The following is a 20,523-nucleotide window of genomic DNA, read 5'->3' as shown; positions in this document are numbered from 1 at the left end:
GTACACTACCTATGATCTCTTCGAATATAACGGGTTGAACTTGCGTTGCTGACTGTGGGATTAAAGTCTACATCCACACCCCTCGCATTTGGATGTTTCTCCATCAAAATGTTTGGGATTCTTAACAGTTATTGTGTGTTCTGTTGTTTCGTTGATTGTGTTTCATTGGCCCTGAAAAGCCCCTATGTGTGGATGGCGTAGCGGGTGCTTCACTTCGTACGGGACCCGAGATGGGACTGTGCTCGGGTGACACTGCAATGGATAATCATTTTGTTTATTAAAAATTTAGTCAGAGAGTGTCTAACACGTTGTTACTTGCATAGCAAGTCTCTCGACTTTGCCAAAATGACGAAAATTATTAAAAGAAAGACAAAATAATGGTTCGTTTGCCGTGTAGTTCCAGGTGTTGTGATCCCCTTCGGAAGATGGGTTGGCGAACGGCAAGCCTTGGTATAGAGCTAAATTGTTAGCTAAAGTGCAAAATTCATTCATTCTAATTCATTCATTCATTCATGTCAATACAAGGAGCAGGCATAGCCCAGTTGATAATTGCGCGGCTTTCGTGGCGGCAGGTACAAAACACATGTCACAGGTCATTGTTTTACCAATACAGAAAGTATCCTAAACATTCATAAAAGCTAACCTAATTAATAGGCCTAAAGGTTGGCATTTATTAATGTTTAAGACACTTTCTGTATTGGTAAAACAATGACCTGTGACCTGTGTTTTGTACCTGCCGCTTTCGGGGCAAGAGGTCCCCAGTTCGATCCTCTTGACCCCTATTGACCCCTTGCGGGCTATGGGTCAAGCAAGGGCTACAGGTCTAATTGTTAAATATAGCCGTAAAATGGAGCACTGACAGAGGGAGGGGGGTAAAGGGCGCACCGCCGGCATCCATCGTTAAATAAACTGACTTCATGTTTTACGAGACATCTGGTTTTGTCTCTTCTACTGGGCAAACCTGCCCAGAGGGAAGGAGCACGAACAGGACTCAAGGTCCTATGAGAGGTGCTCCACCCTACCCTAGACCACTACCCTACCCTACCCTAGACCTCCACCCTACCCAGACCACAACACCGGTAGCCTGCGAGCAGGCTCACTTAATAGGCAAGGGCGGCAGAGCCGCAACCGAGAGCCGGCGAAGCCGGCGAGAAGAATGGGGCGAGGCGGCTCGCGATTGCGGATCCACCGCCTATAAGGTGAGCCTGCTCGCAGGCTACAACACCGGGAACTACATGCCTTACTCTTTACTAACAGTGTGTGGGTTCTTTTACGGGACCTTCGGCTTATCGTCCTTATCCGAGAAGACTAGAGAGTCTAACCATTTGCAGATGTAATTACAAAGGCAGCACTTACTCCTCAGTTATTTAAAGACCCTGAGTGTTGGTCCGGCCCGAGTTGAACTCGCGACCTCCCGCGTGACAACCCGGTGCTCATCCAACTGAGCCACCGGTGCGCGGTTAAACCTTGTTTTTACATTCGTTCTACTTTTTTCATTCATTCTTCCCTTCATTCCTTCATTTGTTAGTTTATAAGGACTCATTTCTCCCTGCATCCTACTAATCTATGCAAAAGCCGTCATATATCAAAAAAACACTCAACTAGAATCATAGTTCTTTATTTCATGTTAATTCAAGGTTCTCTTTTGAACTGGGGTACTTAAGCAGATTTTATCAATTCAATTAAGCTCAACTGATGAGACTACATCTAGTTGTTAGTTGCCACTTTTTCTGAATTTGGATATGCAGGCTGAGCTTGTGACAGACCCCACCCCGCAGAGTGAAGGAGGAGGACCAAGTTCCAAGTCGTTGTAAAGCCAAACACTGAGGTTACATAAAATAAGCGTTGTCTTGAATCAAAAATATATTTCAACAACAGCAAGCTTTTTTACCATATTTAAACATATTACAATCACAAAAAATAATTGATACTAAAATTTGTTAATAGTTCACTCAGAGCAAATTTAAAAAAATTTATATTAAAGCTTGAAAAGATAATTCTAAGGAACAGATAATATCATGAGAAAATCAAATAACAGTAAAAAACGAAAACCCGCAGTCAAAAGACTCAATGCATGCAAGCAGAAAAAGATGAATTACAATACTAAGTACTACATTACTAAATACCAGGACCCGGTTTGTTCAAAAGCCGATTAATGCTAATTCCAGATTAAAAATTAACCAAGGAGTTTGTAGTGCCTCGAACATTGTTGTGTTACATTTCTATCCGTGACACTTGCATTGCATTGCATTGCACTTGCATTGCTCCTCGACTTTCAATAAACACGTGCGTCTTTGTCATTTCTGAGAGTGGTGTTCCGGAGAGAATAAAGTATTGAATTTAGCTCCGTTTCTGCTTCTCGCTAAAAGTTTATTTCTCTACTCCCAAGAGCTGTTCAAGGCTGATATTCGGCAAAACCTTACATTAGAAGAAGTCAATCTTGAAAAACAAAAATAAGCAAAAGAAACTTTCACCGAAAAGTTAAAACTTGAAATAAAAGTATACGCTAATCCTGGATTAAGTTAATCTGCTTTCGAACAACCGGGCCCAGATGAACATTCATAAGTCTGCAAGCTTTACTTCCTTGTTGAATTCTTTTTGGGGTAGATGTTTAAATTATTCCAAATTTTGGCAGCTGCAAAGCAAATGTTAAATTGACCATAGTTAGTTTTGATATTTTTTATGTAATATTACTTGATTTAGCAAATCTGGTTTTGTATTGATAAATTGATGATACTGTCCTGAAGAAATTATCAAAAGATGAGGGAAGAGGGTTGTTATGATACTGATACATAAAAACTACGTAAAAGAAAACAATGTCCTTTTCTTTTAAAATTTCCAGAGCTTTGCAGAGAGGCTCAGAGTGTTCATCTGGTTTTGACAAGGTAGTAATTAATACATATGGCTCTCTTTTGTAGAATTGTTATGGATCTAAGAGTAGAACTATAAGTATTTCCCCGAACTGATACACCATAATTAAGGAACTTAAGGTATTTACGAATTCTTCTGTAGAGGCATGATTATCGTAGTTTAAGAGATTAATGTTAAAACCACCAGATATCAAGCAGAGCTTTTTCTTTTATCCAAGACAGAATAAAAGTTATTCACAAATATTTGTAAATTTAAAGAAGGATGCCCATACACAGGACCACAATGCAGGGGTGTAGCCAGGATTTTTCAAAAGGGGGGTCACACAGTGTCAAACAATATTAGATAAAGTCTGTAATTGTGGTTGTAAAATTCATTAATAATTCATTAGGGTGCAAACCAATCCCAGCACAGTATTCACATCACATATTGTACAGAACTGTAAATCCCAATACAAATCAACTGGGGTTGATGAATATTATTATTAAACAGTAGAATTAACTTTTGATACAAACTCCTGCTCAGCTAATTAGTATTCATTAACTTTTGATACAGATCTCTACTGATTAAAATAACAATACTTTGCATTTAATTTAATGTATTCATTTCACAAGCAGGATAAAATATTCGCGTCCGATCTGTATGGACGTTTACAATGGCTCGCCATTGTAAAGGCCCATACAGATCTCCCGCTCATATTTTATCTACTACTAAATCATTATTCAGTATGTTATAGAATTTAGAGTATCCTTGGAGCACAAACAGTCAGAGTTGGAGTTGAAAGAAAGCTGAAAAAGCTCACAATCCTCAATTGTCAGAGTGAAATGGAAAAATTGAATGGCTGCAGAACTGACAGGTCCATCCATGGCTATGTAAAAAAATTTCAGGAGAGCAAAAGCAGTTTATTGCTGATCAAAATAAAAAGTTTTAGAGTCTTCAGTATGTGAATCGATCAATATCGAGAATTTACACTATAGAGTTATCGATAAACAAGAAGTCGCTGGAAAAAAGGCTTAAGTTTCTAACAGATGTCGTAGAATTTTCCTCTTTTTTCCCTGCATAACAAGTTGTTTGTGGAATAAAAGGAACCCCAAAACCATTTTTCGGTCAAGTCACACAAAAAATTCAATTTCATGGTTATAGACCGAGCACCTTATGCGCATAGGCCTACCCAACAGAAACCAAACAAGGGATGCACATTAAGCATTGCCCTTGAGTCTATTACTGCTTTTGAAAACATTTTTACCAAACTAACGCTGCAAATGGAAATGCTAAGACCATCACGTTAAAGTAAAACATGACTGGAATGAGGAAAGGAATCCCAGATGTTGGACCTGCCTTAACATGTTCAGTCTGTAGTCATGTAGAAGTCATTGTAGGGTACTCGTCTCACCCCAGTGGAGCATCACCGATCTCCTTTCTTTGTTTCTTCATCCAGTCATACAAGAGTTTAAAATACTCAGTGATAGCTGAAACATCCACCTCCTTTACTTCCTGTCATCTTCTCCAGAGCATAGGCCCAAGGTTTTCTCTTGAACACATCTTCAACATGTTACTGGAGTAAAAAAAAAAAGGAAAGGAACTTATCAAGTGTCTAGTCATTCTAACGCTGGAGCACTAATTGGGGACACAGTACACTGAAATCAACAAATTGATGCAAATAAAATCAAATGTTGGTTTTTGAGAAGAGTGTAAAACTGGAGTAACCGGAAAAAAACATCTCGGAGAAGAGTAGAGAACCAACAAACTCAACCCACATGTGACGCAGCGTCTGGGAACACATTGGTGAGAGGCGAGTGCTCTCACCACTGAACCTGAGCTCTGACAGGTTTCTGCCTATGATTCCAAGAGTATTATTGAACACATTCTTTTTACTCGATGCAAACACTCATTAAAAACAGTTTTTCCCACTGTCAGCTTAATTTTTTAGCAGTGGGACTTATAAGGAGAGTGCTTTCTGATAGTTACCTTCGTTTGACACCTAACACGATTGTAGCTTGTATCAATAAAGTGTTTATTAGCGACTTTATATATTCTTCATACGAAACCCCATGCGACAACTCTAACAAACAGGGTCAAATAACCAAAATAAAGTTATAACCTTTATTTGGACGACCTTACTTTGAAAAGAGCATTCACCATCCTTAAACGTACCTTTTTTAGAAAGACAACTAATTGCATAAAGAAATTAACTGATTAGAGTGTAATGTTAAGTGCTAAGTTTCTACCCCATATGAGCGTTGGCCCTACTAATGGAAATGGGCCCACACAAGGACAGAGAAAAACTCTGACCAAGGTGGGAATTGAAGCCACGACCTTCAGGTTAGATCACCGCTGCTCTACCGACTGAGCTACAAGGTCAGATGGGAGCAGGCCGTGAGAACTGAAGATGTTAAAGTCACGGCAATGAACATGTACAAGTACAAGGAAGAATTACATTCTTGCAAACGTTGGCCGTGAAGCAACGTTTGCAAAAATGTAATCCTTCCTTGTACATGTTCATTGCCGTGACTTTAACATCTTCAGTTTCCACGGCCTGCTCCCGTCTGACCTTGTAGCTCAGTCGGTAGAGCAGTGGTGATCTAACCATTGTGTGGGTCCATTTCCATTAGTAGGGCTAATGCTCACATGGTTCATATGGGGTAGAAACTTAACACTTCACACTACACTCAAATCAGTTAATTTCTTTATGCAATTAGTCGTCTTTCTAAAAACGGCACGTTAAAGGATGGTCAATGCTCTTTTTAAAGTCGGGTCGTCCAAATAAAGGTTATAGCTTTATTTTGGTTATTTGACCCTGTTTGTTCGAGCTGTCGCATGGGCTTTTGTATGGAAGAATACACAGAAGTCGCTAATATACTTTATTGATACAAACTACAATCGTGTCTTTAGGTGTCAGATGATGATAACTATCAGAAAGCACTATCCTTATAAGTCCCACTCTTATAGTAGAATGCTACAAAAGGTAAAGTTTCTGCATACGAGCCAGAAGGCAGTGCGGCCATCAGGCCGGAGCTTATCCCAGTTTCCATGGCATGAAGCGACTTGGAGTATTTCTACTTCCCCCTGGATGGGATGCCAGTCCATCGCAGGGCTACCCTCCAACAATAAATTTGTTGCCGGTACCCACTTGGGTGGAGAAAGCTAGGCACCGTGAGAGTAATTAAAGTGTCTTGTCTAAGAACACAACACAATGTTCCCCCGAGTCAAGCACACATCATAACCATGAGGTGGGCTCGCCTCCCACAAAAATTCTTTTTTTGAATATTGTTAAAGTAAAATTACACAAGCAAATCATGTATATAAATACAAAGGAAATCAGGAAGAGTAAATTGTCTTAAGTACTCTATTTTTGTTCGAGTCAAAAAGCAATAGAATGACTTAGTACGTACATCATCTTTTAATAAAGGACAAAATTATAAATAACCTCAAGATTCTCCTTTTCACGATAATTTAAATATGAATAAATTATTACTATTATTATTATAATTATTTCAATTCAACTAAGTTGACTAATTTTGAGCACTAACTCAAACAATGGAACGCCTTTGCTGCCTTTGCAAAACCTTAAAGGAGTGCGTATGCGCATTTCAGACAACATGGTAAGAAAGTGGACTGACCAAAACATGGTCAGCTCCAAGCGAGAAAGAAAATGAATTCTTGAGAAGTTTGGAGCTATTCTTTTTACAAGACAAATACGTAAGTGAAAAGTGAAACTAGATGTGTAACCCATTTGAAAATTCTTACCGTTGAGTCAATGATCCTGCCATAAACAATTGTTGACAGCAAAAAGAGATTAACCAAGTACTTCATGTTCTGCTTGTCCAACACAAGTTAAAAAGCTGGCAAAGAGTTGTTCATTTTAATTGTAGTTTCCCCATGATGTAGCTTCACTGGTTTAACAGGCTTCAAAAAGCACATTCTCTCTGCCGACAGCACTTCCTCCAACCACAGTCAACTCGTCCAAGCTACACTATAATTATGCACTTTGTAACAGAACACCTTTTCACTGCAAAAGATTATATATTTCAGTAGTTACTAACATGTGCTTTTCCTTGTAATAATTTTTCTACATATATTTAGTTTAGGGTTGGAAGAGACAGGGGCGACGTTAAAATCCCAAATTCAAGGTTAACTTAACCTTGAGGATTTAAAAAAAGCGGACTCCAAAATTAAACATTGTCATCTCCAACATGGTGTGCAAACGCTCGCAACATGTTCGCCCCAACAATGTTGCGAGCATTTGCACGGGCCTTTAAGTTAAAAGCCAAAACTTGACATATAACCCGTTTGAAAATTCTTACCGTTGAGTCAATGATCCTGCCATAAACATGTTGACAGCAAAAAGAGATGAACCAAGTAATTAACTCCTGCTTGTCCGCTTGTTTTTGACTTCAAATTGACCGGGAGCCACCATCTTGGATAATTGTTACAATTAATGTCACTAAATGTTATTAGTATAAATACACAGGTGATTATACAAAATCGCGCGCTCTCATTGGCTCGCTATCTCGGATTATCAGCCGATAATCACCTCGACGGAAAAAATGGCTGCCAGTAGTTGTTTTGCCACGGCAAGTAAAGATGATTTTCGCGTTGAAATGTCTTTTTTCTCTTTTTTGAAATAATCACCTGTGTATTTATACTAAAACAATTATTCGCCTCAGGCTCAGTGATTATCGGTGAATATTCACCTCAACTTCGTCTCGGTGAATATTTACAGGTTAACGCAATCAGAAAATCAGAATTCGTACAGTGTATGAAATTTGAATAATAATCACCGATAAACACTTCGCCTTTGGCGAATAATTGTTAAATATTAATTATATTAGACTAATGTTATTAAGGTGATTCCCTAGTATTGCACTGCGCATCCTGTTCTGTGCATAACACAGCGTAGGCCACGTTCCTACTAAGGCATGGCAAAGAGGCTTTATGGTCAAATTTCACGGCTCAGTTATGTTTTCTTTCTGTCACAAGTCTAAACGGATATTTCTAAACTAAACGATGTTTGAATTTAACCATAGACTCGTAGCCATGTGTGAATATTGATATATCAAACGTGGCCAAAAACATTTCAAAATGGCGACCTTTCCTGCCGGAAACCTCGCTAGAAAGAAGAAGAATGGCCGTTTTCAGAGCACAGCAGTAAAGAGCAAAACAAGAAACCTTTTAGACTCTCGCAAAACAAAAAGTCGAGTGATGGCTTTGATGATGCTAAAGAACATTTCAGTCCAACAGTGAAAGTGAAACCTTGCTATCGGGGAGAAGTGATGTCGATTGGTCAAGCTTGGTCTGCTTTCCTAAACGAGGTTGGTGACCTATCTTTTTTTTGGCATAATTTTATTCTGTTACTCATCACCTTAGTGCTGTAAAAATGTTAAAAAATTAACGTCAAAAAAGTTACATGAAAGCCATCACTCATGGACACAAAATTGTCTCCTCGAGATCACGCACCCGAAGAATATTTGTAGTCAGTGCCTTTTCAAGACGTGTGCCTGTGCACACAAAACAAACGTTAAATTATTCCTTTTGAGCAATACAATTCATCTGTTTTGTTATTTAAAGAATTACGTCAAAGCTGTGCTTCCTGTTCTGCAAAACGTAGCCTGAACCGACAGAACAAACTTGTCCTTGATAGATGAAGTCGCAATGATTAAATGAGTAACTTGAGGAAGTTATATCTCGCGAACGAGCTCGGTGACCTATTTATTTAATTGCACAATTCGAGTCACCATAATGTAGGGAATAATCGAGAAAAGTTTAAGGAAAATCTTACAACATCTTCAATTACTAAGGAATCACCTTAAGTGTTATTAACGACACAAATGAATTATTTAAGACGGCTGCGCCCAGTCAAGTTGTAAGTGATTCTAATAATTCGTTTTCCTGATGCAAACACTCATTAAAACAGTTTTTCCCATGGCTTAAATTAATTTCGAGTCAATCCTGCCATGAACGCGTTTACTGCAACAAGAGATGAACCAAGTACTTCACTGCTGCCTTGATGCTGCCAGTTCTGCTCGTCCGCACAAGTCAAAAAGCTCGTAGAGAGTTACTCATGTAAATTTTGAAGTCCTATGACCTTGCGTCACTGGTTAAGCAATGACAATAGGTGACGTTAACGATATCTCCTCTACACTGAGTCGAAAATACTATATCCAGATGGCGAAAAAAGGCTTTTCCCTCTTCCTTATGATTTTTCTACATGTTCTTATTTCAGAGTGGGAAGAGACAAGGCGGTATCAAAATTCCAATAATGAGGTTAAGTTAACCTTAATGTACCCAGGAAGTGTTCTCTAAAACTTCCAAACATTGGTCAGCTCCAAACAATAAGGACATGAATACATCAGAAGTTTCAACTTGTTCTTTTTATAAGGCAAATACGTGAGTTACCTTCTTGAGGTCAAAACCGAAACTCAAGGTTAATTAACTGTGAGTTCCCACGATGTAGCTTCACTGGTTTAGCAGGCTTTAAAAAGGAACAGGAGACAAGAAGTTTGGAACAACACACCAGTGAAAAAAATCATGTGGAGAGAGAGAGAGAGAGAGAGACCCCCAACAGAACCCAACGCAACACAACTTTAGGGATGTCACTTCCTTAACATAGCGGAAAATGGATTATTACTGGCACGCATGACAAAGCACTTCAAGCAGTGAAAAATGAATTATACTACGCCACGGACGTTATTTTCTTTACACTCTTTCACAAATTATCCACCCAAAAAATTCAATCCTCTTTCGAGATTGACGATAAAATAATCTTAAGTACACAGTCGAAATACCATAACTGGATAGGGAAAACAACACCTTTATGCCAATTACATTTCCAGTAATTAGAAGTTACTCTAAGTAGTTACAAGAACTAACATGCTTGTCCTTAATAAATTTTTCTACATGTATTTAGTTTAAGGTTGGAAGAGACAGGGGCAACATCAAAATCCCAATAACAAGGTTAAGTTAACCTTGAGGTTTTCAAAAAGCAGACTCCAAAATTAAACATGGTCAGCTCCAAACGAAAAAAAGTGAATTCTTCTGAAGTTTAAACTTTTCTCCTTTAATTAACAGAACAATAGTAAGTTAAAAGCTAAACTTGACGTATAACCCATTTGAAAATTCTTACCATCGAGTCAATGATCCTGCCATGAACATGTTGACAGCAAAAAGAGATGAACCAAGTAATTCACTTCTGCTTGGCCGCACAAGTTAAAAAGCTGACAAAGAGTTGCTCATATTAACTGTGAGTTCCCATGATGTAGTTTCACTGGTTTAGCAGGGTTCAGCAGCACGTCCTCCAACCACAGTCAACTCGTCCCTGCACTGTACGCACATCGGAACACCTGATGCTGTTTCTAATAAAAATAATTGATATAATAATAATATTTTAAAATAAGTATAATATTTAAGCTAATTAATACACTTGTTTATTTGTCACGCCGCTTGCGTCTTAATTTGGATGCATAGTTCTGATTTCGATAAAGACGGCAATCAATAATGTAGCCTGCGAGCAGGCTCTCATGGGGGACTAGGGCTGGGGTTGAATGATAATTCAATCTCCCACACAGCCCCAGTCCCTCGGAGAGCCGTGCAAGCATAGTCACGCCTCCCCTCCCCCTCTATCTGCAACCTCGTTCCCAGGGCTTCTCCCTCATGTGGGGGTGGGGCAATAAAAAAACGCCCCTCCCCCACATGAGGGAGAAGCCCTGGGAACGAGGTTGCAGATAGAGGGGGAGGGGAATCGTGACTATGCTTGCACGGCATTATTGATTGCCGTCTTTATCGAAACCAGAACTATGCATCCAAATTAAGACGCAAACAGCGTGACAAACAAACAAGCGCATTGCTTGAAATTACTTACTTGGCGTTTGTATGCTTCGACACACATCCTCAGAAGTGACTGTTAACTAATTGTTGCTAAATTCTCTCTCAAACAGCACTTCCTCCAACCACAGTCAACTCGTCCCTGCACTGTACACACATCGATATCGGAACGCCTTTTAACTGCAATAAATGATATATTTCACATTTAAGTTTTTATTTTAATTATTTATGTACATTTTGTATTTTTACTGGGTTGCCGTAGGGCAATCCCAGTCGGAAATTGGGTGGCATTTGTTCGGTATTCTTTTTTTTTTTTCCGTGTCGGTAAAAGTCTTGTCTGTCACTCCCCTGCTAAGTGGTATCTTTGTGCATAGAGCCTTCTGCTCGTATTTTCTTAGGATCGAGAGGGTAGTTGAAATGCGTAGATTTCTCTGGTGGACACAGTAGAATGATAAACTTAACCGGCAATGGCGTGGAAAGTCATGCAACGCGAATGGCGTTTTAATGGTTCTTTCAACAAAATATACCCTTATGAAGTTCAATAATGGCAAGTCAATTGGATACTGAACAAGACAGGCAGTGGAATCTTACAAGCGACGAGTAAATGGACTTCGACAACAATCTGTCGCCGGCGTCCAGCTGAAATCAAAGTGAGGTGCATTTCTAATTTCACCAAGTGTGCTGTTATGTAGAACACTGAAACCAAATGGAAAATTCTCTGGTAACTTATGGGTTCAACAAAGACAGAACAAATCGAACACCTTAAGTGGATCTGTGATCAACTCTGCACAGTCTTCAGTAAAAACATGATTGGAAATGTGACAGTCAAGAATTATTTGAAAGAAAGCTTGTCGTTTATTTTGTGCTTCATTATTCAAGGAAAAGGTTCTTCATGGAAACGGTTTGATCCTGAACTTTTAATTTGGTGTAATATTGCACATATTTGACACAACTGAGTTTTTTTCTCTTCACACATGCAATGAAATAGGAAGGGGTTTTTGCCTCTAATAGCAAATAATTATGTTGTTTGTTTCAAAAAATTGTTCCCTGGAAAAGGTGGCTTTTATGAATTCATCATGTTTTATAATGAACATGTTGACAGCAAAAAGAGATGAACCAAGTAATTCACTTCTGCTTGGCCGCACAAGTTAAAAAGCTGACAAAGAGTTGCTCATATTAACTGTGAGTTCCCATGATGTAGTTTCACTGGTTCAGCAGGGTTCAGCAGCACGTCCTCCAACCACAGTCAACTCGTCCCTGCACTGTACGCACATCGGAACACCTGATGCTGTTTCTAATAAAAATAATTGATATAATAATAATTAAAATAAGTATAATATTTAAGCTAATTAATACACTTGTTTATTTGTCACGCCACTTGTGTCTTAATTTGGATGCATAGTTCTGGTTTCGATAAAGACGGCAATCAATAATGTAGCCTGCGAGGAGGCTCTCATGGGGGACTAGGGCTGGGGTTGAATGATAATTCAATCTCCCACACAGCCCCAGTCCCTCGGAGAGCCGTGCAAGCATAGTCACGCCTCCCCTCCCCCTCTATCTGCAACCTCGTTCCCAGGGCTTCTCCCTCATGTGGGGGCGGGGCAATAAAAAAACGCCCCTCCCCCACATGAGGGAGAAGCCCTGGGAACGAGGTTGCAGATAGAGGGGGAGGGGAATCGTGACTATGCTTGCACGGCATTATTGATTGCCGTCTTTATCGAAACCAGAACTATGCATCCAAATTAAGACGCAAACAGCGTGACAAACAAACAAGCGCATTGCTTGAAATTACTTACTTGGCGTTTGTATGCTTCGACACACATCCTCAGAAGTGACTGTTAACTAATTGTTGCTAAATTCTCTCTCAAACAGCACTTCCTCCAACCACAGTCAACTCGTCCCTGCACTGTACACACATCGATATCGGAACGCCTTTTAACTGCAATAAATGATATATTTCACATTTAAGTTTTTATTTTAATTATTTATGTACATTTTGTATTTTTACTGGGTTGCCGTAGGGCAATCCCAGTCGGAAATTGGGTGGCATTTGTTCGGTATTCTTTTTTTTCCGTGTCGGTAAAAGTCTTGTCTGTCACTCCCCTGCTAAGTGGTATCTTTGTGCATAGAGCCTTCTGCTCGTATTTTCTTAGGATTGAGAGGGTAGTTGAAATGCGTAGATTTCTCTGGTGGACACAGTAGAATGATAAACTTAACCGGCAATGGCGTGGAAAGTCATGCAACGCGAATGGCGTTTTAATGGTTCTTTGAACAAAATATACCCTTATGAAGTTCAATAATGGCAAGTCAATTGGATACTGAACAAGACAGGCAGTGGAATCTTACAAGCGACGAGTAAATGGACTTCGACAACAATCTGTCGCCGGCGTCCAGCTGAAATCAAAGTGAGGTGCATTTCTAATTTCACCAAGTGTGCTGTTATGTAGAACACTGAAACCAAATGGAAAATTCTCTGGTAACTTATGGGTTTAACAAAGACAGAACAAATCGAACACCTTAAGTGGATCTGTGATCAACTCTGCACAGTCTTCAGTAAAAACATGATTGGAAATGTGACAGTCAAGAATTATTTGAAAGAAAGCTTGTCGTTTATTTTGTGCTTCATTATTCAAGGAAAAGGTTCTTCATGGAAACGGTTTGATCCTGAACTTTTAATTTGGTGTAATATTGCACATATTTGACACAACTGAGTTTTTTTCTCTTCACACATGCAATGAAATAGGAAGGGGTTTTTGCCTCTAATAGCAAATAATTATGTTGTTTGTTTCAAAAAATTGTTCCCTGGAAAAGGTGGCTTTTATGAATTCATCATGTTTTATAATGAACATGTTGACAGCAAAAAGAGATGAACCAAGTAATTCACTTCTGCTTGGCCGCACAAGTTAAAAAGCTGACAAAGAGTTGCTCATATTAACTGTGAGTTCCCATGATGTAGTTTCACTGGTTCAGCAGGGTTCAGCAGCACGTCCTCCAACCACAGTCAACTCGTCCCTGCACTGTACGCACATCGGAACACCTGATGCTGTTTCTAATAAAAATAATTGATATAATAATAATTAAAATAAGTATAATATTTAAGCTAATTAATACACTTGTTTATTTGTCACGCCACTTGTGTCTTAATTTGGATGCATAGTTCTGGTTTCGATAAAGACGGCAATCAATAATGTAGCCTGCGAGGAGGCTCTCATGGGGGACTAGGGCTGGGGTTGAATGATAATTCAATCTCCCACACAGCCCCAGTCCCTCGGAGAGCCGTGCAAGCATAGTCACGCCTCCCCTCCCCCTCTATCTGCAACCTCGTTCCCAGGGCTTCTCCCTCATGTGGGGGCGAGGCAATAAAAAAACGCCCCTCCCCCACATGAGGGAGGGGGAGCGGAATCGTGACTATGCTTGCACGGCATTATTGATTGCCGTCTTTATCGAAACCAGAACTATGCATCCAAATTAAGACGCAAACAGCGTGACAAACAAACAAGCGCATTGCTTGAAATTACTTACTTGGCGTTTGTATGCTTCGACACACATCCTCAGAAGTGACTGTTAACTAATTGTTGCTAAATTCTCTCTCAAACAGCACTTCCTCCAACCACAGTCAACTCGTCCCTGCACTGTACACACATCGATATCGGAACGCCTTTTAACTGCAATAAATGATATATTTCACATTTAAGTTTTTATTTTAATTATTTATGTACATTTTGTATTTTTACTGGGTTGCCGTAGGGCAATCCCAGTCGGAAATTGGGTGGCATTTGTTCGGTATTCTTTTTTTTTTTTCCGTGTCGGTAAAAGTCTTGTCTGTCACTCCCCTGCTAAGTGGTATCTTTGTGCATAGAGCCTTCTGCTCGTATTTTCTTAGGATCGAGAGGGTAGTTGAAATGCGTAGATTTCTCTGGTGGACACAGTAGAATGATAAACTTAACCGGCAATGGCGTGGAAAGTCATGCAACGCGAATGGCGTTTTAATGGTTCTTTCAACAAAATATACCCTTATGAAGTTCAATAATGGCAAGTCAATTGGATACTGAACAAGACAGGCAGTGGAATCTTACAAGCGACGAGTAAATGGACTTCGACAACAATCTGTCGCCGGCGTCCAGCTGAAATCAAAGTGAAGTGCATTTCTAATTTCACCAAGTGTGCTGTTATGTAGAACACTGAAACCAAATGGAAAATTCTCTGGTAACTTATGGGTTCAACAAAGACAGAACAAATCGAACACCTTAAGTGGATCTGTGATCAACTCTGCACAGTCTTCAGTAAAAACATGATTGGAAATGTGACAGTCAAGAATTGTTTGAAAGAAAGCTTGTCGATTATTTTGTGCTTCATTATTCAAGGAAAAGGTTCTTCATGGAAACGGTTTGATCCTGAACTTTTAATTTGGTGTAATATTGTACATATTTGACACAACTGAGTTTTTTTCTCTTCACACATGCAATGAAATAGGAAGGGGTTTTTGCCTCTAATAGCAAATAATTATGTTGTTTGTTTCAAAAAATTGTTCCCTGGAAAAGGTGGCTTTTATGAATTCATCATGTTTTATAATATGCGAGCTTAACTGGATAGTTTTTATGGCAATAGTAAAGCATTTTCGTGTCAAAATGAGGTTAGTGTCTTTCTCTTGTGCTAACTTAATTAAATATAAATATACATTCTGCCTCGTGAGTTTGTTATTCTCGTTAACCAGCAATGGCCTCGAAAGTCATTGCAACGCGAATGGCGTTTTAGTGCATCTTTTATGTTGCTTGTTTCAATAAAATGTTTTGCTAGAAAAGGATTCTGTGATATTTTCTGCCTTTGTGAATTATAATATCATAATGTGTATTGAATTTTCAAGCTCAAGGTTGAAATGTGATACGGGAGGACATTTTTAGTATTGCTCTGTCAGCAGAAAGTTCACGAAAATAAGCAGGTCTGTAGGAAGCGTGGTTGAGTTTCAACAAAAGGAGCCGCAAAATCAGCAAAAAATTGTGACGCCGATGAATAATAAAGTAGCTGCTATTTCCAAAATGACGGAATTACCTGGTGATAAATAACCTCGTCTTGGAGAGTAAATTTTTGACTTAGCAGAAACAATGGTCAACCTAAAGGGTATGGGCGATTGTGATCTTTGTTTTGACTTCGCTCATTTATTGTCAAACTTTAGCACACTTGACAGAAAAAGAAACTTACGAAAACCGGGTATCTTGCCATCATTTGACGCGGACGCTTCACTGTTTGGCGAGTAAACATGCCGCGGTAACTTAATCATGGCACCCGCTGAATTCCGGCCATGTCACTTTCGATTTTGCGATTTATTTCTGCAGCCAAAATTGAACGTAGCAAAAATCAATTATCAACATGTCAGCCCAAAAGCCAATGTTTCTCACTTCCCATTTATTTTCTTCAATTTTTCTGGGTTCAATACTTTGCTAGTAACCACATGTCTTCTCAGGCTATTTACCCAAGACTTCTACCATGACACTACAATGATAGACAATACCAAAACAACATCGTGTACTGATAGAGCTACATATTACGCAAGGATAACTTGAATCTCCTGGAAGACAACACACAGCTCAGTTGACATTTTAAATGGAATAAATCGCTGTGTTAATTCACTACCACGCGTAAGCAATGCGTGTCTATTTTTTCCAAAGAGGACAGGAATTTCTTCTTTTTGACAAATAATAGGCCAGTAGCCAGCTTTTTACCTCAGAAAAGGATCTTTTTAGTCGTACGAACATGTGAGGACATGCGAGCCAAAGGGCCTCTGCTGGTATGACTTCTTGGTGACCCCTTAATTAAATGGTCTTAATGACCCCCCCAACTTGAAAAAAGTTGCCTGGGACCGTGCACGAACCACAGGCAACCCAGTGTACTCTCACGGAGGGTCTAGTTTAATCTAAAAAAAATTGTCTGCGCCCGAAACTAACCTAATACTATGTTTCTAATAATAATAATAATAATAATAATAATAATAATAATAATAATTATACTTATTATAATAATTTGAATTATAATTATACTAATTATGTTAATTATAATAATTATAATAAATTTTTTAAGGAAGACAGCCTCGTTTCCAGGGCTTCTCCCTCAGAGGGGGGCAGGGCGTTAAAAAAAAGCCCCGCCCCCAAATGAGGGAGAAGCCCTGGGAACGAGGTTGCAGATAGAGGGGGAGGGGAATTGTGACTGTGCTTGCACGGCATTATTGATTGCCGTCTTTATCGAAACCAGAACTATGCATCAAACGGCGTGACAAAAACATGCACGCGCATTGTTTGAAATTACTTACTTGGCGTTCGTATCCTTTGACATACATCCTCAGAAGTGACTGTTAACTAATTGTTAATTCATTAATCAATTATTGTTAATAAGTAGTTACTTAATAGGTTACATATTAAAAAGTTTAAATTCGTAGTAAACGGTCACTTCTGAGGATGTATGTCGAAGCATAGGAAACGTCATGTAAATAATTTCAATCAGTGCGCTTGTTTATACTTTAATGTTTGTCACCGCTGCTTTTTTTTAATATTCTTTGTCTTGCGCGAAATTAATAGAACTACTCCTCTCAAAATGGATAGGTTACCTTCGTTGTTGTTGTCGGATATGGATAGTTCTCGCTGTTCATTTCACTCCGAGGGGTGTTTCGCCTTTAACTGTAACTACTCGGCTTAGTTTGCGCCAAAGAAAGCTTTCATATCTCGGGAGATCTTCGACAAGGAAATAGTCTCCTTTTCTACGATTAACGCGTGGATTTTACGCACTTCTCTTTTATCTCCTCAACAATATTTAAGTTCTGTAGGAAATGTCCTCGGCAGTTGGTTCCCCTTCCCCATCTGCGTCCACGACCTCTTGTACTTGTTGTTTGCACCTTTGGCCGTTCTGCGCCTTTTACTCGATGTTGCATCGAGACTAACTTCTCTGACAGCTACGAGCTGGGGTATCGTTATTTCGCTGTTCGTGTTTTCCTCGTACTTCATCTTTTTGTCTTGTTGGTCTTAATTCTTCCTCATTGTCGTCTTGTGATGTTTCCTTTCTTCGTATTAAGCGTGATCCCATGACCAGTCGTTTGTCCAAAGGCACTTGCAGAGATAGTCTCTTTTTAGTGGGTTCACTTGCAGGAGTTTTGCCCGACCATGAACCCTGCAAGTAGTTAACAACGGTTTCGTGAGAGCTAATTCGCATAAGCAGCTAATTTGAGATCTCTTCAACAACAACGCTTTATGGCTGATGTTACTTTTTACACAAGGTTTAAATGGTTATCTGAACTTGGAAATTACTAATATTAGTGATCATCACATTCTTAAAAGGTTATCACTGTTTGAACTAAGGAAAAAATTTGCAAAGGCGTCCAACTTTAAATTTTCATATTTCAATACAAATGGTGGAACTTTGGCGGAATAGTTTACCTTTCAATGTTCATTCCAGCAGCAACCTTATTTCATTTAAACGAAAAATCAGGAAATTCCAAGGTTAATGGCGAACTCATGTAACTACTCAGAAGTTTCCCTTTATTTAGCTGTTTGATTTTATTTACCTCAAGTTTCATTAGTAGATTTATAGCATTTTGTTTATTTGTGGTGGTTCGCCCAGTATGGACTCTATCGCTCTTTTATGTTTCCTCCAATAGCTCGATCTTCTACATTTGTTTGCCTTCTTCTAGTTTTTCCTGTCAATACTTTTTACAATATTTATTTAATTATTTCAATATTTATTTTAAAGTATTATATTTGTTTTAGTCTCTGTTTTGTAAAATAATAAAAAATAAAGAGTCTACAACGCACAATACTAAATGATTTTGGCTTTAAAACGTTCAAGACTTTTGAGCGAAAGCCTCAACAACGGGAAGAACAAGGACTTGGACAGTGTGTCATCTGGGTGAGCTTGGCTTTCATGCTTTCATGCTTTCGCCTAGTTGAGCGACTGTAGTCGAATCATCGTTGCACTTAGTTTAACGTGTGGGTTTTTACAAGTGAATTGGACTTTAAATCCTTCCTCCTATTATAGTAAGTGTCCCTTAGAACTACACCCTTATGAAACTGTATTATCGTTTAAAGGTGTTTTATCTTTTCCTGGTGAGGTACCCTTTTCAATTAGCACCCACACTATGATCACATCGCCCAGTGTTGAAAAGTTAGAATGCGAGAATATAATCACCTGAACAATTGTACCAAAAGAAGTTTTCCTCTAAACAAATTTCCTGTAATATTACCAAGTTTTCAAACGTTATTTCAAAGCGTCTTGTTCTATAAAGGTCCTCCACTCTTACCAAGAAATTGCTTTAAATCACAGGTACTTTTGTTTACCATCATATACATATTTTTTTTTCCGCAAAAAAGCGTTTGCATTGGAAATAAATGAATTTCATAATCGCTATTTTTTTGCTTCAAATTACCCGGGCGCCACCATCTTGAATAATTGTGACAATTAATGTTACTAATAAGTGTTATTAACGACACAACTGAATTATTTAAGACGGCTGCGCCCAGTATATTTCAAAGTTGTAAGCGATTCTACTAGTAATAATTCATACGAGCTAACTGTCCCGGATTATCCGGGAGTCTCCCGGATACGGAACAAATCTCCCAGTTTCACGTACGGGTCATTAAATCTCCCCGATAAAAATGACTCTGAACCTTTTACAGACGTTTCTCCATTCTAGACTCAAATTGCATCCCCAAGTTTTAAAAAAGTTCGATTTTTTTGAACTCGTTTCATTGTTTCTTAATGCACTTCTTCATCTCTGAGTTCCAAACATGTTTTAATAGAACTAAACAAAATGACTTCCTTTAGCTATCATAGCCATATAACCGACTGTTTGATTGGATCTCCGATTAACCAATAAAAATTCTTGACGTAAGTACCCCGTTTTCCCGCAAATTCACAATGCTGGCAGAATATTCTGCCTACTGGGGGACAGGTGGGTGCGTTTAAAGGGAGGGAGAGGAGGGGAGGGAGAGGAGGTAGGTTGGTGGAGGGGTAAGGAGACTGGCTGGAAAAAATCTCCAGATTTTAGATTTCCATAGGTTGGCATCTTTTATAATTCGTTTTTTCAGTTGCAAACACTCGTTAAAAAAGTTTTCCCGAAGCTTAAATTTATTTCTCGTCGCAATAGAGAACCTCCGGGCCTGAAAGGAAAAGCAGTGGAACCTATAAGAAAAGTGCTTTCTGATAGTTAACTTCTGACACTTAAGGACGCGATTGTACTACGTATCAAATAAGGTATTTATTAGCGACTTCCGTCGATTATTATGTAAGAAAACCCGCGCGACAGCTCCAACAAACAGGGCCAAATAACCGAAACGGAGCTATAACCTTTAATTGGATGGCCTTACTTTGAAAAAAGCATTCACCACCCTTAGTTTAAACCGTTTTTTGACCGACAACTAATTGCATCAAGAATTGCCCTTGGCAAAAAACCGCAGGACATGCCCCACGAAGAACGAGGTGCACTTCTGCAATGGAATTCTCTTAAACATCGAAGGAGTATCTGCCCATAGTAGAATGCAACATGACCTTATTTTGATTTAATGGCTTCAATTTTAACGATGCTTTCAAAAATTGTAAAAGTAAAATTTCCCCTGCAAATCATCTATATACAAAGGAAACCACAAAGATAACAATGGAATGACTTACCAAATCATCTTTTAATAAAGGACATAACATAAATAATTTCAAAAAGAATGTAAAGAAGCATGTGACATGTGAACATTTATCTGCGTACATTTAATTAAGTGGCCTTAAAATCATACTAGTTTTTAATATTGTACATCATATTTAATTTAGTTGACCCGGCGAATTTTGAACACCAACTCGAACAAT

The 20,523-nt window shown here is 38.9% G+C and overlaps 1 long non-coding RNA gene across 7 annotated transcripts in view; it reads right to left on the bottom strand.

Moving 5' to 3' along the window:
- Nucleotides 1–1,621: 1,621 nt before the first annotated feature.
- The window catches only part of LOC137985115 (uncharacterized), a 22,835-nt gene continuing 3,933 nt past the window's right edge, over nt 1,622–20,523 (bottom strand). For 2 of the 7 annotated variants that reach the window (XR_011119237.1, XR_011119238.1), the window contains exons 2-10: nt 17,288–17,844; nt 14,212–14,354; nt 13,626–13,738; nt 12,486–12,628; nt 11,871–11,983; nt 10,727–10,869; nt 9,992–10,220; nt 6,616–6,877; nt 1,622–4,423 (exon numbers count right to left, since the gene is read on the bottom strand). This is a non-coding gene — a long non-coding RNA (uncharacterized lncRNA). Of the gene's footprint in view, nt 4,424–6,615; nt 6,878–7,172; nt 7,286–9,264; nt 9,341–9,991; nt 10,221–10,726; nt 10,870–11,870; nt 11,984–12,485; nt 12,629–13,625; nt 13,739–14,211; nt 14,355–15,888; nt 16,145–17,287; nt 17,845–20,523 lie in introns of those variants that run through there. The other 5 variants (XR_011119239.1, XR_011119242.1, XR_011119243.1 and 2 more) reach the window with 5 other exon arrangements.

The sequence above is a fragment of the Montipora foliosa genome, chromosome 14 (genome assembly GCF_036669935.1).
Source record: "Montipora foliosa isolate CH-2021 chromosome 14, ASM3666993v2, whole genome shotgun sequence".
Classification (NCBI taxonomy): Eukaryota; Metazoa; Cnidaria; class Anthozoa; order Scleractinia; family Acroporidae; genus Montipora; species Montipora foliosa.
Note: the sequence above shows the minus strand (reverse complement) of the source record. Positions and strands in the feature narration are given on the sequence as shown.